The sequence below is a fragment of the Furipterus horrens genome, unplaced genomic scaffold (assembly GCF_987537825.1).
Source record: "Furipterus horrens unplaced genomic scaffold, mFurHor1.1.pri manual_scaffold_8, whole genome shotgun sequence".
Lineage (NCBI taxonomy): Eukaryota > Metazoa > Chordata > Mammalia > Chiroptera > Furipteridae > Furipterus > Furipterus horrens.
In genome coordinates this window covers 47,821,469-47,842,207 of record NW_028327178.1, presented here as the reverse complement: position 1 = coordinate 47,842,207, position 20,739 = coordinate 47,821,469, and positions in this window count along the sequence as shown.

Sequence of the window (20,739 nt, the reverse complement as noted above, 5' to 3'; positions counted from 1 at the left end):
GTGAAAAATATCAGTGCCTGTGCTGACAAGAGGATGGCCATGCTTTTTAAACGTTATTGAGAGTGAGACTGTTACAGAAACAGGGGAGTCCAAAAACAAACCCCAGAGTTTGCGGCTGGGAGATAGGGAGCGGGAAGCAGCTTTCAGGATGCCCTTGCATGCCTAGAGCTAGTGACTGGATACATTGTTGCAAAGATCCGCTTTACTTCTAAGACTCAGGAAGATGGGAGGGATCTTGGACTGTGGGCTGGTAGGGAAGAAGCAGACAGAGCTTATGTAGGGTTCTGTGAATGGTCAGGACTGTTTGCAACACCCACTGCGTGAGAGGATGCAGGGGGAGAGAGGAGGCAGGGAGGGAGAGAAGGAGCTGTGGACATATTTTTTGGGGCTGACTCTGGCTCTAGGAGGCTCTCTCTCTCTCAGGCTCTCTCTGGCCCTCACGCCCTCACTCTCTGGCTCTTGTGGGCTCTCTCCATCTGGCTAGGAGAAGGGATCTCCAGGCTGCTTTAAGAAGAGGCTCTTGCCAGGCTGCTTGGAGAAGGAGAGGAGATCCATGCGGTTTTCAGGAAGAAGGCAGTTTACAAGGAGGCTGAGAATCCAGGCGGTCCTGCATTGAGAGCTGGAGGGCACCACAGCACAGAAAGGACCTCCCCAATCAGAACTGAGTGATTGGCAGCTGCTGGTAAAGCTGAACTGTGACTAGGAAGTAGGGAAACGGTGTTTCTGACTTTCCTAAGACTGGCCAGGTCTGGGAGGGGGAGGCAGAACCATGTGTAAATAAACAATTCTTTTTCTTTTCACCAAACTCTGGTATTCAGAGTTATAATTCTGGTGGCGGGCAATCAGGCCCCTAACTAAACAGCCCGTGGGTTCTGTTTCAATCGGAGCAGCCCAGGGGTTCTGTTACAAGACTACCTCCATCAAGTCCTTAATTGACAAGCATTATTGTTCTGCTCCATAGATGGTACATGAGAATCTGGGAGTGCAAGGTCGCACAGTGGCAGGCTGAAGTTACCTTTATGCCAGTTCTAGTCTTTGTCAGCTTGATCATATAGCACTCCCTCCAGAGACCATGTGTCACAGGTGAAGAAACAGCCAAGGTCTTAATCAACCCCATGGAGGGATGAGCGATGTCTTCAGGGTTATGTTATATCTGTATTGTTTATGTGGCCGCTGTTAGCATATGGCACAGAAGAAAGATAGGTTCACTTTTTGAAAATTGAAAAATCTCTGTCTTCACCTTTGAATGTTCTCCCTGAGTGTTGCATCTCAAGTGAAGATCATAAATTCTCCAAAATACATAGGTCCTTCATATGAGCATTAAGAAAGTTCTCCAACTTTTCCTTGGTCTGTATAACTAAAAATGTCAGTCAAGACTGAAAGTAAATATAAATAATTTATAAATTGTTTTAAGAGATTATTTAATTCACTCATGTTCTTTAAATTATTCTGATTTTTATCTAATCTACTTCAAAATTTCCATACTGAAGTTTCCTAGAATTAAATAAATGTACTGGTTTCTTTTATATCCCTCCTCAGGATCACACTTTCCTACAAGCAATGATGAACTTCTTCTGGGACTAAAAATAAGGAAATCTTTTAAAGAGGGAACAGAAAATTGAGTTTTTAAATTTGTTTTTGTTTCCAGATTTTGAACTTACTCTCACCCCCTACCAGGCATAAAATAAAAACTTAAATGAATGGCCTGGGGTGTACCTCTCACACCTATTTCTTTTTTAACTTGTTTATAGGAACAACCAAAGTAGAAGAATGCTCATGAATGTTATAGATCAGGGCTTTCAACTTTGTCAACTCTTTGATAACATATTTGGAACATCCACCTTAGTATCTTGAAATGAAATTAATAGGTAAATAACTACTTATACACACTTTTGAAAAAAAATCAATATAATACCCATATATAATAAAATGGAGAAATAAATGGAAGGTAATTTATAATAAAATGATAGGTATTTGAAAGTGTTTGGACATAATTAGTCTAGAAAATAAAATGAAGTAGTTAGATGCTTATATCTATATGTGAAAGTGACCAATACAAATGCTGACACAATTGGCTTGTGTCACAGAAGGGAAGGGGTGTCTTTGAGTAGCTTATGTCATTCTCCTCAATGACATAATTTTCTGAAATGTGAGCAATAATTGCTGAAGTTTCACACAAATTCTTCAGTTTACACACAGGTACATCTTGGGAAGGACATTAACTACTTTTTGATTATATAAAAAATGGAGTTATGCTCAAGATTTAGAGAAGCATAAATAGGTTTTCATATATATGATTGTCAAATGAGACTGACTCTCACCTTTGCAGTACCCTATTTTATTTAAAAAAAATTTAAAATAGAAATTGAGAAAGAAAATTAGTTTTAGTACATAGGGTTTACCCATATATGGTTTGGCTATGTAATGTGTGAGTCCTTGTATGAAAACTTTTTTCTCATCGTTTCTACTTTAAATGCATGTTATAAGCTGTCTTCTTGCTCAGTTCAGTTGTTGCTCTGCGTAACTTTTGAGGTTTTGGGTGAGAATGGGGAAGGGATAGGATTCCAGTATGTTCTTAAGGCTTGAATATGATGTAAGAAGCAACAAGAATTCAAATTTCCACAAAATACTGTTTTATTTTATTTATTTTTAATCATCATCCAAGGACATTATTTCATTGCTTTTAGAGAGAGAGGAAGTGAGGAAGGAAGGAAGAAAGAGAAATATTAATATGACAGAGAAACATGGATGGGTTGCCTCCTGTATGCGCCCAGACTGGGGATCATATACGCCTAGGATCAAACCCACTACCTAGTTATGTGCCCTGACTAGGAATGCAACCGGCAACCTTTTGGTTATGGGACAGTGCTCCAACCAGCTGAGCCACACCAGCCAGGGACACAAGTATAATACTATTTTAATGGTGTTTGACAAACTAGTCAACATTCAGAGAATGAAATTTAATATATAAGATGAATATAAAGTGATGTCTATAAATGGACTTGTAAGGACTAAAAATTAAATATGGCTCATGTACTGATATTATACACCTACAATTTTGGGTTTATTATTGGTTTGGTGACCATTACTATCTATGAGAGATAGAAAGACATATTCCTCTTTCAGTTCAATTTGTTTGCCATTGTGTAATTAGAATAAAGTATAATTTAGGTTGTGTTTAAAGAGCAGCACTTGTGGTCTAATGAAGTTTTTATAACGCAAAGGAGGGGAGAGTAGACAAACCCATTAGGTAACTTATAAGTGTCTAGGCTTTTGATGTTCAAATGTGAGGATGAGGAAAATATGGGAATATAAGAGCGTGGCTTAGTGGGTTTAGCCTCTGACACTGTCTGCATTGAGGATGGAGTTCAAAGCCTGGTGCCTTTCTGAACTGTCTATAGATTACAGTTCACAGGAGGTAGGTATTGATTTTGGGGGTGAGCACTAAGCCATTTTCTTGATCATTGCCTGTATGTGCTGAACTTTGGTAGTCTTCCTAAGTAGTTTACAAAAATCAGACCTACAGATTTTTAGTTATTCTTCTTTGATATCATCTCTGACCTTTTACTTTTTTTTTTTTGGCCTTTTATCTTGTTTCATTTTATTTCTATAGGCTAGCTGTGGAAACACCTGGGCAGAATACAGTCATTGGTTTATCAACTAATATGGATTTACACCAAAACCAGAAGTAAAGGAAGCAGAGAAAATTGGTATATTAAATTGTTGGGGCGGAGGAAGAAACTGCCGGTCCCTCAGGAGAATCCACTTGTTTTAAGGGCCCCCACAGTCCTAGAACATCCTCAGAGCCACCCACTTTGGGAGCGACAGCCAGGGCAACAGCTAGAGAGGTGCCAGTTCTATATGGAAGTGGAAGAAGTGCCTGGAAAAGGGGTGAGTGTGGAGCAAGCAGCATTGTTCCCTCTCAGACCCCTCCCCCAAATGCACTGCCACAACATGGTGAAATGAGTTGCTGGTACTGATGACTACCTAAGGCTCTGCCCCTTACAACATAACAAGTGCACCAGCTCTACCTAAGACACAGAGGCAAACAAACACATGAGGCCGTCAAGATGAGGAGACAGAGAAGTATGGCCCAAAAGGGGGATTGGATCAAGGTTCCAGTGGGAGAACTAAGTGACGAAGAGATAGCCACCTAACAGACATAGAGTTCAAAACACTGGTGACAAAGATGCTTACAGGCTTGACACACTTAAGTATGGCAAATGCGTAAGCAGAGAAGTGAAGGCTATGCTAAATGAAACGAAGAAAAATCCACACAAAACCAATGGTAAATGGAAGGAAACAAGGGTTCAAATCAATGATTTGGAACGTAAGGAAGAAAAAGACAGTGAGTAAACCAGTACAGAATGAGGAAACAAAAATTGAAAAAATGAAGAGAGGCTTAGGAACCTCTGGGACAATTTTAAATGTGCCAACATCCTAATCATAGGGGTGCCAGGAGGAGAAGAGGAAGAGCAAGAAATTGAAAACTTATGTGAGAAAACAATGAGAGAAAACTTCCTAAATTTGGCGAAGGAAATAGACATACAAGTCCAGGAAGCACAGAGAATTCCAAACAAGCTAGACCCAAAGAGGACCACACCAAGACACATCATCATGAAAATGCCAAAGATTCAAGAGAGAGAATCTTAAAAACAGCAAGAGAAAAGCAGAGAGTTACCTACAAAGGGGTGCCTATAAGACTATCAGCTGATTTCTCAAAAGACACTTTGCAGGCAAGAAGGGACTGGCAAGAAGTATTCAATATGATGAAAAGCAAGGACCTACAACCAAGATTACTTTATTCAGCAAAGCTGTCATTTGGAATGGAGGGACAGATAAAGTGCTTCTGAGACAAGGTAAAGCTAAAGGAGTTCATTATCACCAAGCCATTATTATGATATATGAAATGTCAAAGGGACTTACTTAAGAAAAAGAAGATCAAAATGACAATAAACACAACTATCAATGGCTGAATCTAAAAAATAAAAACAAAATTCAACTAAGCAAACTAGAATAGGAACAGAATCATAGGTATGGGGATCATTTGGAGGGTTATCAGCTGGGAGGGGGAAGGGGGAGAAATAGGGAAATGGTGCAGGGACTAAGAAGCATAATTGGTTGGTACAAAATAGGTGAAGTCAAGAATAATATAAGAAAGGGTGAAGCCAAAGAACTTATATGCACGACCCATGGACATGAACTAAGGGGGGTGGGATTGCTGGAGGGAGGAGGAATACTGAGCAGAGGGGAGCAAAGGGAAAAAAATGGAGACTACTGTAACAGCATTAATCAATAAAATATACTTAAAAAAAGATTAGCTGAATAAAATTTACTGTTAGTTCCCTGTTAGCTCTCTTACATAAGAGTTTGAGTTTGTTATTTTCCAAGGTGTAAGTATAGTGAAACTTGACATTTTGCTAGCTTTTGAGAAGATGGCAAATTCTGAGCTTTCTTTGCTAAATTATATTCAGTAATTTAAGATGAAAATTAATTGGAAATAAATGGTTATTACTGACAATTACTATAGAGTGAAAAAAGAAACCCAAAGAACAAATCATACAGTTAGGTGGCAATGTTTCCTTTTTCTTTTAAAAGGTTTGACTAAATGTAATTAAAATATGAAGAGGTTTCATGCGGCCTTATTTAGATCTAGCCAGATGAAAAACAACTAGGAAAAGTAAATTAGAAACCGGTTTGAGGTGAAGATCCAGCACCCGTCTATAATTGAAACGTACCTTCCAACCCATGAGCAGACAGTTACTGGTTTTTCTAGGGCTGCTGAGCGAACAATGGAGTGCTCTCCAGAGTTTCCCAAGACAAGCTTCAAGGGTCAGGAATATCAGTGTCTTCTGGGGCCCTGAGCAGGTAACTTGAGTAGGTGAAGTGGCTTGGGTTTGGGGTGACTGGGAGTCCTGGGCTTGTGGAGTACAGCACACACCTGTAGGGCCTGTGGATTGGTGCCTTCAGGAGTTCGTCTTTTGTTGCCAGGCCTAGTTTGTATGTTTCTTTGTTTTTCCCCCCAATTGAAGTCAGAAATCCAATTATTTAAAATGTGTGTGTAATTTTCTGGGTTTTAAATAGTATGAGGAACACACAAAACATCTGCAGGACTGAATTGGATTCAGATTGCAAGTCTGAGACTTCTGGCATATGCACTAAGAGCAGAGAGGCAAGGAAGTTGGGGAGAGAAAGGGCTGTTTCAGCAAGTTCAGAGCACCTTGGCATTTCTTTGCCTATGTGATGTGTAAGGAATTGATCATGGGGCTCAGCTCTGTGAAGAGGCTGTAAGCCTGACATGATGCCCAGGTAGTCCTGAACCTGAGAGCATTCAGCACCTGCTTGCAGGATATCAGAAAAGGAAAGATATCCAGCACTCTACTTTCCACTCAACCTGTAGCATCTTAGTTAGTCTCAGCTCATTCCACTGCAGAGCCATCTCTCCCTTTTTTGTCTTATGAACTTATAACAGTATCTGAAGCATAGGTTCCCAGAATTGAGGCTATTTTATATACCAATAAAACTGTATGTGAGCTTCTAGAGAGCTGCTAACATTTTATTTTCTGCGAACAGATAAAAAAGAAACCAGCTATCTCATATAATTCCTCTCAAGATCACCTTAACAACAAAAATGTAGGTGGGAAATCACTTTAGAACAATAGTTTTTCGTTCCAAGAAAGGATAGGTGGCAGACTTTAGAAAACAGACACAGAAGACCGAAAGCGAGCTATGATGAAAATTCTCAGATGTGAAAAGTTTTGGTATAATTAAAAACTTATTTTTATGATATCACACTGTGATATCAGTGCTTCATATAAATTATCTTTATATGGATCTTTCAATTTGGGGCTCTGTGGGTGATACTTGAAATAAAGATGTGACGTCCAGTTGTCCCAGTACTTTGGTTTTTTAATAGCAACTTGAAAAAAAAGTTACATGTAAATATTGAGAAAAAGGGGAAACTAGTTTCCTCAACTTGTACTTTGCATAATATAGGGTGATTGTAAGTCTTAATAGTTTTAAAAATAAAATAGTGTGTTTGCTGTCTTTAATATTTGTCTCCAGTGTCCTGCATTGTGGCGCTCAGAGAGATGAAGGTGCTCTGTGTTTAGGGATTCTGTGTTGATAGGTCTTGTGGATGGTTTGCCTTGGTCCTTTCGGGTTAGCACCATCTCCTGCTCCACTTCTTTCCTTGCTGTCTTTGGTGTCTTCTTCTTTCACCTGAGTTTCATCTTAGTCTATTTCATATTTTTGCTCATTCTTTATCAGCAGTTTTTGTTTAGTTTCTCAGAATTCCTAAACATCTGTTTTTACACTTAAAAATGTTTACATCTCTGAGTAAATGTTAAAAATGCCCCAGGTGGCTCTGACTCCTTGCTCAGCGTTTTATGTAATAGCCGTGTGAACATAGGCATCTTATTTCACTTAACTCAGCTTCCTCATCTGTGAGGTGGGGATGACAAAGGGTTGTTATGAAGATCTAATTACTTTCTAAGCATAAAACTTTTATTTTTAATACGTTATTTATTTATTTTTTAGTCCTCACATGATGATATGCTTTTTATTGAATTTAGAGGGAGAGGGGGAGAGAGATTGAGAGAGAGAGAGAGAGAGAGAGAGAGAGAGAGAGAGAGAGAGAGAGAGAGAGAGAGAAGCTAGCTAGAAAAATGGCCCTATGGCCCTAGGGTGCAGGGTGTGGTGAAAGGACAGTATGGAGACCTTGTGGGTAGGGAGAATAATAGGCAATGAGGGTGCAGAAGAGAGAGTGGGAGTGAAGGAGGAGACATGAACCACTGAGAGAACTTTGTGTTTAAGCTGACCTGGCAAGCCCTTCCAGGGCTTGGGCAGAGGGTTGACATGGATCAACTTTGTCTTAAGATATTCGTGTGGCTATGGAGTGGAGAACTGGGGCTTAGGAACAACTGCTAGGAGGGCTATAGAACGTGAGTTAGCTCTGACTCCAGCAATATAAGTGGTGAGGAGTGGCTATATCCTGAATGTGTTGTGAAGGTAGGGACAAGGGGATTTCCTGATTGACTGCATGTGGTTGAAAGAGGAGTTCATCGTGGGTCCATGGTTTCTGGCACAAAGGAGGGTTGCCATCTGAGATGGAGAAGATCTTGGATGGGGCAGGCGATTGTTGTGAGACTAACACCACTTAGTATGGGTCAGGCTTTTAGAACAGGATCTGCTCATGGCAAGTATTCAAAAATGTTAGCGTCTCTCATTAGCAGTAGCTGTAATAGCAATTGAATGCCTTTACCTTTTTCCTGATCTCCTCCCAATGTGTCCTTCTGATGCTCCCTATGAGGATTAGGTGGCAGGGAGTAGTCACTGAGCCTGGCAGCAGTCAGGTGAGCTGGGCTCACTGTTGCCTCTTACTCATTTATAGTTCAGGATAAATCATTTACCCCTCAGCCCCACTAGTGTCGTGGAAAACTGACATGAGAAAATGGGCAGAAAAATAGGTTGTGGATCTGAAAAACTAAGATATACAATGTATGATTATATTTGGGCCATTGATCCAGCAAAAATAAATATGATGTATGCTGGCTGCATAGGGGTTTTATTTTAAACATTTTTTATTCTTTATTTTATTTAGTTTATTTTTTGGTGATAAAGGAAATACGTCTTTATTCAAAAGCAGTCACTTAAGCCTATCAAGTCACAGCTTTAATCACTTAAACCTATCAATTAAGGCTAAACTCTTAAAACCTGGGTTCTCCTATCATTCCCCCTGTTAGTTTTTAGTTTTCTTACTTCTAAGGGTTAATTTACAAACTAAAACAACATAATATACAAGAGCGACACAATTTTGGAACAATGGCAGTCTTCTGCCTTAGAGATTGTCCCCTCTAGAACACCCAAAGAATAAACCTGCCACCATCTGCCAGGCCAGCCCAATCCTATCCTAGGCTGTGTAGGAGTTCCTTCCCTTCCAGAATACTGTCCACTGGGAAACGCAGACAGCTGTAGCACAATCACCAAACATCCTCAAGGAGGAAGAGTCCGAGAGCCAGAGAGAACCAGTCTAGGAGCCAGAGACCCCACATTTTTTACTTTTTATCAAAGTGATATGTAAATCTGATAGCAAATGGAAGAATCTGGAAAAGTTTATGATAATAAACAATAGTTACATGCCCACCTCTCCCTATCCCCAGTTTTCTTATTCCTTAGAGGCAACGTCTTTTCTGTTTTAGTGCTTTTTCTGGCTTCCTCTCACCTCCCTTCTCTCCTCCCCTGTGAAGGAATGCCGACACCTGGACCTCACTGCTCTGCTGCATCTCGGCTCAGTGGTCTATTGGAGTGGGCCCAGGACACCATCATGTACCATCTTTTATTATGAAATTTCCATATTGTTAGACATATACTTTTTTCTCTCCTGAAATTTGTCTTCAGATAATGCTGCACTAAACATCCATGAACATATTTTATTCAGCCATTCCCACATTGCTGAGCATTAACTGTTTTCATTTTTTTCTTCTCAAACAATGCCAGAATAACCATCCTCAATTTGTTTGTTCTTCACACTGGTGCTTTTATTTTTGGGACATAGGTTCCCAGGAGCGGATTCTTGGGTTAATGGGTATATGTAGCTTTATATCAATAGATGTTTTCAGAGTCATTTCTTTTTGAATAATATGTTTGTTTATTTTTGACAAAAATTGTATATATTTGTTCTGCAACATGAAGTTTTGATACATGTATACATTGTGAAATGATTACTGAAATCAAACTGCCACATTAATTATCTTCCATAGTTACCTTTGTGTGTGTGTGTGTGTGGCGAGAATACTTGATATTTACTTTCTTAGGAATTTCAAGTACATAATATATTATTATTAACTACAGTGACCCTGCTATACATTAGTTTTTCAGTATTTATTCATCTTACAACCAAAAGTTTGTACCTTTTGATCAATGTCTCTTCTCTTCCTCCACCTCCCAACCTCTGGTAACCACCATTTTCCTCTGTTACTTTGAATTGGACTTTCTTTTTCTTTTTTTAGATTCCACAAATAAGAGATCATGTGATAGTTGTCTTTCTGTTTCTGGCTTATTTACTTAGCATAATGTCCTCCACGTTCATCCATGCAAATGGCAAGATTTCCTTCTTTTATGAGACTGAATAATATTCCTGTGTGTGTGTCTCGTTTTCTTTATCCCTTCATCTGTTGATGGAGACTTACCTTGACTGCTGTGAATAATGTTGCAATGAAGATGGGAGTGCAGATTTCTCTTTGGGATAGTGATTTTATTTCCTTTGGTTATACATCCAGATGTGGGATTGCTGGATCAATTTTTATTTTTTTTGGAACCTCCTTACTGTTCTCCATAATGGCTACACAACTTTACATTCCCACCAATGTGCACAAGCGTTCCTTTGTGTGTACATCCTTGCCAACACTTCTGACTTTTTGATAATAACTATTTTAACTAACTAGTGAGGTGATGATATCTCATTGTTGTTTTGATTTTCATTTCTCTGATGATTAGTGATGTTGAGTATCTTTTCACATACCTATTGACTATTCATATACCCTCTTTGGAAAGTGTCTATTCAGATCCTTTGTCCATCTTTTATTTTTATTTTTTGCTGTTGAGTTGAATTGTATGAGCTTTAATACAGTTTGGTTTTTCTTTCCTTTGAGCCCTATTCAAATATAATTGACATATAACATTGTGTAAGTTTAACATGTGTAATGTGTTGATTTCATATTACCCCCTTACCAAAAATGTGGCTTGTTAATATTTTCCATCTTTCTTTTGGTTGCCTTTTCATTTTATTAATTGTTTTCTTTGCTGTGCAAAAACTTTTTAGTTTGGTGTAGTTTCACTTGTTTATTTTGCTTTTGTTTTATGTGCTTTTGGTTTTACATCCAAAAAATTAATGAGAAGACCAATGTTAAGGACCTTTTACCCTATATTTTCTTCTAGGATTTTACAGTTTCAGGTCTTACATTCAAATATTTTATCCATTTTGAGTTGATTTTTGGGTATGGTGTAAGAAAATGGTTTAATTTTATTCTTTTGCACATGGATATCTAGTTTTCCCAACATCTTTTATTGAAAGGACTGTCTTTTCCCCATCATATATTATTGTTGCCTTTTAAAAAAATTAGTTGACTGAATATGCATGGGTTTGTTTCTGGATTTCATATTTGTTCCACTGGTCTATGTGCATATTTTTATGCTGGTGCTATATGGTTTTTGTTACAATAGCTTTGTATTATAGTTTGAATTCAGGAAGCGTCATGCCTCCAGCTGTGTTCTTCTTGCTCAAGATTGCTTTAGCTGTTAGGGGTCTTTCGTGGTTCCATATAAATTTTAGATTTTTAAAAAAATTTCTGTGGAAAATGCCATTGGAATTTTGATAGAGAATGCATTGAATTTATTTGTAGATTGCTTTGGGTAGAATGAGCATTTTAACAATATTATTTCTTCCAATCCACAAACATGGGCTATTTTTCTGTTTATTTGTGCCTTCATTGATGACTTTCATATATATATTTTACAATATACAGAGTTTTCACTTTCTTGGTTAAATTTATTACTAAGTATTTTATTCTTCTTTGCTGCTATTATAAATGGAATTGTTTTCTTAATTTTCTTTTTTGGATGATCATTGTTAGTGTTTAGAAATGCAGCTAATTTTTGTTTGTTGATTTCATAATTGCAATGTTACTGAATTCATTTATTTGTTTTAACAGTTTTTTGGTGGTATCCTTTTGGTTTTCTACATATAAGATCATGTCATCTGCAAACAGGTAATTTTGCTTCTTCCTTTTGGATTTGGATGTCTTTCATTGTTTTTGCTTAATTACTCTGGGTATGACATTCAGTACTGTGTTGAATAAAAGTGACAATAGTGGGCACCCTAATTTTATCCCTGATCTTAGATGAAAACCTTTCAGCTTTTTATCATTGAGTTTGAGGTTAGCTATGAGCATGTCATATAGGATTTTCATTATTTGGAAGTACATTTCTTTCATTTTTTAATTTTATTTATTTATTTTTAGAGAGGGGGAAGGAGGGAGAAACAGAGGGAGAGGAACATCGATGTGAGAGAGAAACATTTATCAGTTGCTGCTTGTACATGTCCTGAATGGGGTCCTAACTGCAACCCAGGCCTGTGCCCTGATTGGGAATCAAACCAGTGACCTTCGCTTTGTGGGACAATGCCCAACCAAATGAACCGCACCAGTAAGGGCTGGAGGTACATTTCTTAAATAGCTAATTTGTTTAAAGATTTTATAGTGAAAAAATGTTGAAATTTGTCATTTGTTTTTTTCTGCATCCTAGATGCTCATATGATTTTATCCTTCATTCTATTCATGCAATATATCACATTTATTAATTTATGTTTAATCATCTTTGTGTCCCAGGATAAATCCCACTTGATCATGGTGTATGATTCTTTATGTGTTATTGAATTTGGTTTTCTAGAATTTATCTTTTTGAGGAGTTTTGCATTTATGTTTATCAGGGATATTGGCCTGTAATTTTTCTTTTCTTGTAGTGTCCTTGCCTGGCTTTCTTATCAGGGTAATGCTGACCTGGTAAATGAGTTTGGGGAGTTCCTCCCTCTTCAATTTTTGAAAGAGTTGATGAAGCACTGGTATTAAGTCTTTTAGTGTATGGTAGAATTCACAAGTGAGGTCATATGGTCCTCGACTTTTCTTTCATAAGAGATTTTTAATTACTGATTCAATATTCTTACTAGTTATCAGTCTGTTCAAATCTTCTATTTCTTCATGATTTAGCCTTGCTATGTTTCTAGGAATTTATTTCTTATTGGTCTATGTTGCTAGGAATTTATTTATTTTATGTTATCAAGTTTGTTGGCATATCATTGTTGGTAGTAGTATCTACTGATTCTTTGTATTTCTGTGAAATCAATATAATGTCTCTTTCATTTATGATTTTATAGATTTGAGTCTTCCTTTTTCCTTAATCTAGTTAAGGTCTTATAACTTTGTCTTTTAAAAAATCAACTCTTCCTTTCATGGATCAGTTTCATTGATCCTTTTTATTGTGTTTCTAATCTCTATTTTATTCCTCCTTTGATGTCTGTTATTTCCATCCTTATGCTAACTTTGGGCTTAGTTTGTTCTTTTTCTAGTTCCTTGAGATGTAAAGTTGGGTTATTTATTAGAGGTTTTCTTACTTGATGTAGCCATTTATAGCTGTATTTTTTTTCTTTTTTGATTTATTTATTGTTTTTCTATTACGGTTATTCCACTTGTTCCCCTCATTGCTCCCCTCCCCCACCCAGCCCACCCCTTCTCCCACAGTCATTCCCCACTCTGTTGTCCATGCCCATGGGTCATTTATACTAGTTCTAGTTCCTTGACTAAACCCTTCCCTTACTTAACCCCCTTCTCTCCTCCACTCCTCCACCCTCGTACCTGTTAGTCTACTCCTTGTTTACATGCCTCAGGTTCAATTTTGCCATTTTGTTTGTGTTGTTCATTAGTTTCCTGTATTAGGTGATATCATATGGTATTGGTTTTTTGCTGCCTGGCTTATTTCACTAAGCATAATTCTCTCTAGTTCCATTCATGTTGGTAAAAATAATAGGAGTTCATTCTTTTTTTCTGCTGCATAGTATTCCATTGTGTAAATGTACCCCGTTTTTCTGACGCACTCATCTACAGATGAGTACTTAGGTCATTTCCAGTACTTGGCTATTTTAAATAGTGTTGCTATGAACATAGGGGTGCAAGGGTTTTTTGAATTGGTGTTTCAAGATTCTTCAGATAAAATCCTAGCAATGGAATTGCTGGATCAAAAGGCAGTTCCATTTTAAGTTTTTGGAGGAAATTCCATACTGTTTTCCATAGTGGCTGCACCAGTCTGCATTTCCACCAACAGTGCACCAGGGTTCCCATTTCTCCACATCCTCGCCAGCACTTGTTTGTTGATTTGTTGATGATGGCTATTCTGACTGGTGTGAGGTGGTATCTCATTGTGGTTTTTATTTGCATCTCTCTGATGGCTAGTGATGTTGAGCAGTCTTTCATATGCCTATGGACCCTCCGTATGTCCTCTTTGGGAAAGCGTTTGTTCAGGTCCTTTGCCCATTTTTTAATTGGGTTGTTTGTCTTCTTAGTGTTGAGTCATATAAGTTCTTTGTATATTTTGAAGATCAATTCCTTGTCTGAAGTATCATTAGCAAATTTGTTCTCCCATATGGTTGGTTCCCTTTTCATCTTGCTGATGTTTTCTTTTGCTGAGCAGAAACTTTTGTTTGATGTAGTCCTATTTGTTTATTCTTTCTTTCTTTTTTTTCTTTTTTCCTTTTATTTCTCTTTCTTGTCTGATTGCTGTGGCTAGGACAGCCAAGACTATGTTGAATAGGAGTGGAAAGAGTGGACATCCTTATCTTGTTCCTAACCTCAGGGGGAATGCTCTCAGTTTTTGCCCATTGAGTATGATGTTGGCTTCAGGTTTCTCGTATATGGCCTTTATTATGTTGAGGTATGCCCCCTCTATTCCCATTTTGCTGAGAGTTTTCAACATAAATGGGTGTTGTACTTTATCAAATGCTTTTTCTGCACCTATTGATATGATCATGTGGTTTTTGTCTTTCATTTTGTTTATGTGGTGTATTACATTTATTGATTTGTGAATATTAAACCGTCCTTGCATCCCTGGGATGAATCCCACTTGATCGGGGTGTATGATCTTTCTAATGTGTTTCTGGATTCGGTTTGCCAATATTTTGTTGAGGATTTTAGCATCTATGTTCATCAGCGATATTGGCTTGTAGTTTTCTTTCTTTGTTGTGTCTTGACCTGGTTTTGGAATTAGGGTAATACTGGCTTCATAGAACGAGTTTGGGAGACTTCCCTCTTCTTGGATCTTTTGGAATAGTCTGAGGAGGATAGGAGTTAGTTCTTTCCTAAATGTTTTGTAGAATTCACCTGTGAAGCCATCCAGTCCAGGGCTTTTGTGTGCCGGGAGATTTTTGATTACTGCTTCAATTGCACTAGTTGTTATTGGTCTATTCAGGCTTTCTGCTTCTTCTTGATTCAGTTTTGGAAGACTATATGTTTCCAGGAATTTTTTTTTTTTTTTTTACTCAGTTTATTTATTTATTTTTTGGTTTTTCAATTACAGTTGTCCCCTTTTTCCCCTAATTTCTCTCCCCCACACAACCCACCCCCTCTCCCGCAATCATATCCCTCCCCGTTGTCCATGTCCATGAGTCTTTTATACAGGTTCTTTGACTAATCCCTTCCCTTACTTATCCCCCTTCTCTCCCTCTCCCCTCCCCCCTATTGACTGCTATTCTGCTCTTTGTTCTATTTAGTTCCTTTGTTTGTGTTGTTCTTTAGTTTCCTGTATTAGGTGATATCATATGGTATTTTTCTTTCTTTGCCTGGCTTATTTCACTAAGCATAATTCTCTCTAGTTCCATCCATGTTGTTGCAAATGGCAGGAGTTCCTTCTTTCTTTCTGCTGCATAGTATTCAATTGTGTAAATGTACCACAGTTTTTTGATCCACTCATCTACAGATGGGCACTTAGGTTGTTTCCAGCACTTAGCTATTGTAAACAGTGCTGCAATGAACATAGGAGTGCATAAGTTCTTTTGAATTGGTGTTTCAAGATTCTTCGGGTATAATCCTAGTAGTGGAGTCGCTGGTTCAAAAGGCAGTTCCATTTTTAATCTTTTGAGGTAATTCCATACTGTTCTCCACAGTGGCCGCACCAGTCTGCATTCCCACCAACAGTGCAGTAGGGTTCCTGTTTCTCCACATCCTCGCCAGCACTTGTTGCTTGTTGATTTGTTGATGATGGCCATTCTGACTGGTGTAAAATGGTATCTCATTGTGGTTTTTATTTGCATCTCCCTGATGGCTAATGATGTTGAGCATTTTTTCATGTGTCTATGGACCTTCTGTATGTCCTCTTCGGAGAAGTGTTTGTTCAGGTCCCTTGCCCATTTTTTAATTGGGTTGTTTGTTTTCTTGATGTTTAGCCATATCAGCTCTTTATATATTTTGGAAATCAGTCCCCTGTCTGTGATGTCATTGGCAAATATGTTTTCCCATATGGTTGGTTTCCTTTTCATCTTGCTGATGTTTTCTTTTGCTGAGCAGAAACTCTTCAGTTTGATGTAATCCCATTTATTTATTTTTTCCTTTATTTCTCTTGCTTTAGGAGATGTATCCGTGAAGAGATTGTTACGTGAGATATCTTATATTTTCTTGCCTATGTTTTCCTCTAGGACTTTTATGGTGTCACGGCTTACATTTAAGACTTTGATCCATCTTGAGTTTATTCTTGTGTGTGGTGTAAGTTGGTGGTCTAGTTTCATTTTTTTGCAGGTCCCTATCCAGTTCTCCCAGCACCATTTGTTAAAGAGGCTCTTCTCACTCCATTTTATGTTCCTTCCTCCTTTATCAAAGATTAGTTGACCATAGAGGCCTGGGTTTATTTCTGGACTCTCTATTCTGTTCCACTGATCTATATGTCTGTTCTTATGCCAGTACCATACTGTTTTGATTACAGTGGCTTTGTAGTATTGTTTGATATCTGGTGTTGTGATTCCTCCTGCTGTGTTCTTCTGTCTCAAGATTGCTTTTGATATTTGGGGTCTTTTTTGGTTCCATATGAATTTATGGAGTATTTGTTCTAGGTCTGTGAAATATGTCATTGGTATTTTAATAGGGATTGCATTGAATCTGTAAATTGCTTTGGGTAGTATGGCCATTTTGATGATGTTGATTCTTCCCATCCAAGAACATGGTATTTGCTTCCATTTAGTTCTTTCTTCCTTAATTTCTTTCTTCAATGTTATGTAATTTTCAGAATACAGGTCTTTTATCTCTTTGGTTAAGTTTACTCCTAGGTACTTTATTTTTCTTGTTGCTATAGTAAATGGTATTTTCTTTTTTGTCTCTGTCTCTGCTATTTTATTGTTGGTGTACAGAAATGCCTTAGATTTCTGTATATTTATTTTGTACCCTGCGATTTTGCCAAATTCACTTATTATATCGAGTAGTCTTTTAGTGGAGTTTATAGGATTTTCTAGGTATACTATCATGTCATCTGCATATAATGAAAGTTTTACTTCCTCTTTCCCAATTTGGATGCCTTTTATTTCTTTTTCTTGTCTGATTGCTGTGGCTAGGACTTCCAACACTATGTTGAAAAGAAGTGGAGAGAGTGGACAACCTTGTCTAGTTCCTGATTTCAGGGGGAATGCTTTCAGTTTTTGTCCATTGAGTATGATGTTGGCCTCAGGCTTCTAATATATAGCCTTAATTATGTTAAGATATGCTCCCTTTATTCCCATTTTGTTGAGTGTTTTCATCATAAATGGGTGTTGTACTTTATCAAATGCTTTTTCTGCATCTATTGAAATGATCATGTGATTTTTGTCTTTCATTCTGTTTAGGTGATGTATTATATTTATTGATTTGCGAATATTAAACCATCCTTGCATCCCTGGAATGAAGCCCACTTGATCATGATGCATGATCTTTTTGATGTATTGCTGGATCCTGTTTGCCAATATTTTATTGAGGATTTTAGCATCGATGTTCATCAGTGATATTGGCCTGTAGTTTTCTTTCTTTGTTGTGTCTTGACCTGGTTTGGGGATTAGGATAATACTGGCTTCATAGAAAGAGTTTGGGATTTTCCCCTCTTCTTGGATTTTTTGGAACAGTTTGAGGAGGATAGGAGTTAGTTCTTCCCTGAATGTTTTGTAGAATTCGCCTGTGAAGCCATCCGGTCCAGGGCTTTTGTGTGCCGGGAGATTTTGGATTACTGTTTCAATTTCCTTTTTTGCTATTGGTTTGTTGAGACTTTCCACTTCTTCTTGATTCAGTTTTGGAAGGTTGTATGTTTCTAGAAATTTGTCCATTTCTTCTAGATTGTCAAATTTCTTGTCATATAGTTGTCTGAAGTAATTTCTAACTATCATTTGTATTTCTGAGGTATCGGTTGTTATTTCTCCTCTTTCACTTCTGATTTTACTTATTTGGGTCCTCTCTATTTTTTTCTTGCTGAGCCTGGTTAAAGGCTTGTCAATTTTGTTTATCTTTTCAAAGAACCAGCTCATACTTATGTCGATCTTTTGAATTGTTAGTTTAGTCTCTATGTCATATACTTCTGCTCTGATCTTGATGATATCCTTCATTCTACTTGATCTGGGTTTTGCTGTTGTTCTTCCTCTAATTCTTGTAGCTGTAGCGTTAGATTTTTTTATTAGAGATTCTTCTAGGTTTTTTAGGTAGGCCTGTATTGCTATGAACTTTCCTCTCAGGACTGCTTTCGCTGTATCCCATAGGTTTTGGGTTGTTGTGTGTTTATTATCATTAGTTTCCAGAAACTTTTTGATTTCTTCCTTGATGTCATTGTTAACCCATTCATTATTTAATAACATGTTATTCATTCTCCATGAGTTTGAGTGTTTTTGAGTTTTTTCCTTGAGGTTGATTTTGAATTTTAAGCCATTGTGATCTGAGAAGATGCTTGATATAATTTCAATTTTCTTGAATTTGTTGAGGCTTGTTTTGTGTCCTACCATGTGGTCTATCTTTGAAAATGTTCCATGTGCAATTGAGAAGAATGTATATTTTGCTTCTCTGGGGTGAAAACTTCTATATATATCGACTAAGTCTATCTTATGTAGAGTGTTGTTCAGTGCCTCAATATCTTTGGTGTTTCTTTGCTTCGAAGATCTGTCCATTGTTGACAATGGGGTGTTAAAGTCCCCTACTATGAGTGTGTTGCTGTATATATCTTTCTTGGAGTCTTTCAAAATTTTCCTTACATATTTGGGTGCTCCTAAGTTGTGTGCATATATATTTATAAGGTTTATATCTTCTTGATGGATTTTTTCCTTAAGTGTTATGAAATGTACTTCTTTGTCTCTTTTTATGGCCTTTGCTGTGAAATCTGTTTTGTCTGATATAAGTATTGCTACCCCAGCTTTTTTTTTATGTCCATTTGCTTGAAATACTTTTTTCCATCCCTTTACTTTTAGTCTGTGTTGATCTTTTGTTCTAAGGTGGGTCTCTTGTAGACAGCATATATGTGGGTCATGCTTTCTAATCCATTCGGCTACCCTATGTCTTTCGATTGGAGCATTTAATCCATTTACATTTAAGGTTATTACCGATAAGTACTTATTCATTGTCATTTTACCCCTTTGTACTCGTATTCCTCTCTGTCTCTCTCTGTTTCTTCATCTTCTTAAAGCAGACCCTTTAGCATCTCTTGCAATGCTGGTTTCGTGGAGATGTATTCTTTTAGCCTTCTTTTGTCTGGGAAACTCCTTATTTCACCTTTCATTTTGAATGAGAGCCTTGCTGGGTAGAGTATTCTTGGTTGTAGGCCTTTGTTTTTCATTGCTTAGAATATTTTTTGCCATTCCCTTCTGGCTTGTAGTGTTTTTGCTGAGAAATCTGATGGTAGCCTTATTGGAGCTCCTTGTATGTTATTAGTTGTTTCTCTCTTGCTGCTTTTAGGATTCTCTCTTTGTCTTTGAATGCTGCCATTTTAATTATGATATGTCTTGAAGTGGGCTTGTTGGGGTTCCTCTTATTTGGACCCTCTGTGCTTCCTGGACTTGTGTGACTCTTTCTCTCGTCATCTTAGGGAAGTTTTCTGTCATTAGTTTTTCAAAGAGGTTTTCTATCCCTTGCTCTTCTTCTTATCCTTCTGGAATTCCTATGATACGGATATTATTATGCTTCATGTTGTCCTGTTCTACCTCTTCAGTGTTGTTCAGTCTTTCTTCATTTTGTTGCACTGTCTGCGAGTTTTTGTCTACGTTGTCCTCTAGCTTGCTGATCTGATCTTCTGCTTCCTCTAGCCTGCTTTTTATTCCGTCTACTGTGTTCTTCAATTCACCGATCGTATTCTTCATTTCCTCATGGCTCTTATTGATAGCATCTATGTCCTTTTTCATGCTAGTGTAATTCTCAGTAAGTTCCTTGTAGTTTTTCTGTAGTTCCTTGTAGTTTCCGCTGAGCTTATTGAGCTTCTTTATAATCCATGTTTTGAATTCCATATCTGATAGTTTGCCTCCCCTCTATTTCATTTAGCACTCTTTCTGGGGATTCTACCTTTCCTTTTGAGGGGGGGATGTTTCTCTGTCTCCCAATTTTTGTGACTCCTATTGTTTGTTGGTGCTTCTTAGAATGATCTGCACTTCCTGGATCTGCCCCTGGTGGTGACAGATCATGTACCAGTCTGGCCCTAGGCAGCCTGTTGGAGACTTCCAGGGATCTACTGCCTTTGTCTGTCTTCTTTAGTTGTTCTGTTTATTCTTTCATTTATTTCTGTTGCCCTAAGAGATGTTCAGTGAAAATATTGCTATGTGGGATATCTGAAATTTTCCTGCCTGTTTTTTCCTCTAGGACTTTTATGGTGTCACAGCTTACATTTAAGTCTTTGATACATCTTGAGTTTATTCTGGTGTATGGTGTAAGTTGGTGGTCTAGTTTTATTTTTTTGCACGTTTCTGTTCAGTTCTCCCAGCACCATTTGTTGAAGAGGCGCTTTTCATTCTATATGATGTTTTTTACTCTTTTGTCAAACATTAGTTGACCATATAGACCTGGGTTTTTTTCTGAGTTCTCTATTCTGTTCCATCGATCTATATATCTGTTCTTATGCCAGTACCAGACTGTTTTGATTACAGTGGCTTTGTAGTATAGTTTGATGTCTGGTATTGTGATTCCTCCTACCGTGTTCTTCCTCGAGATTGCTGTA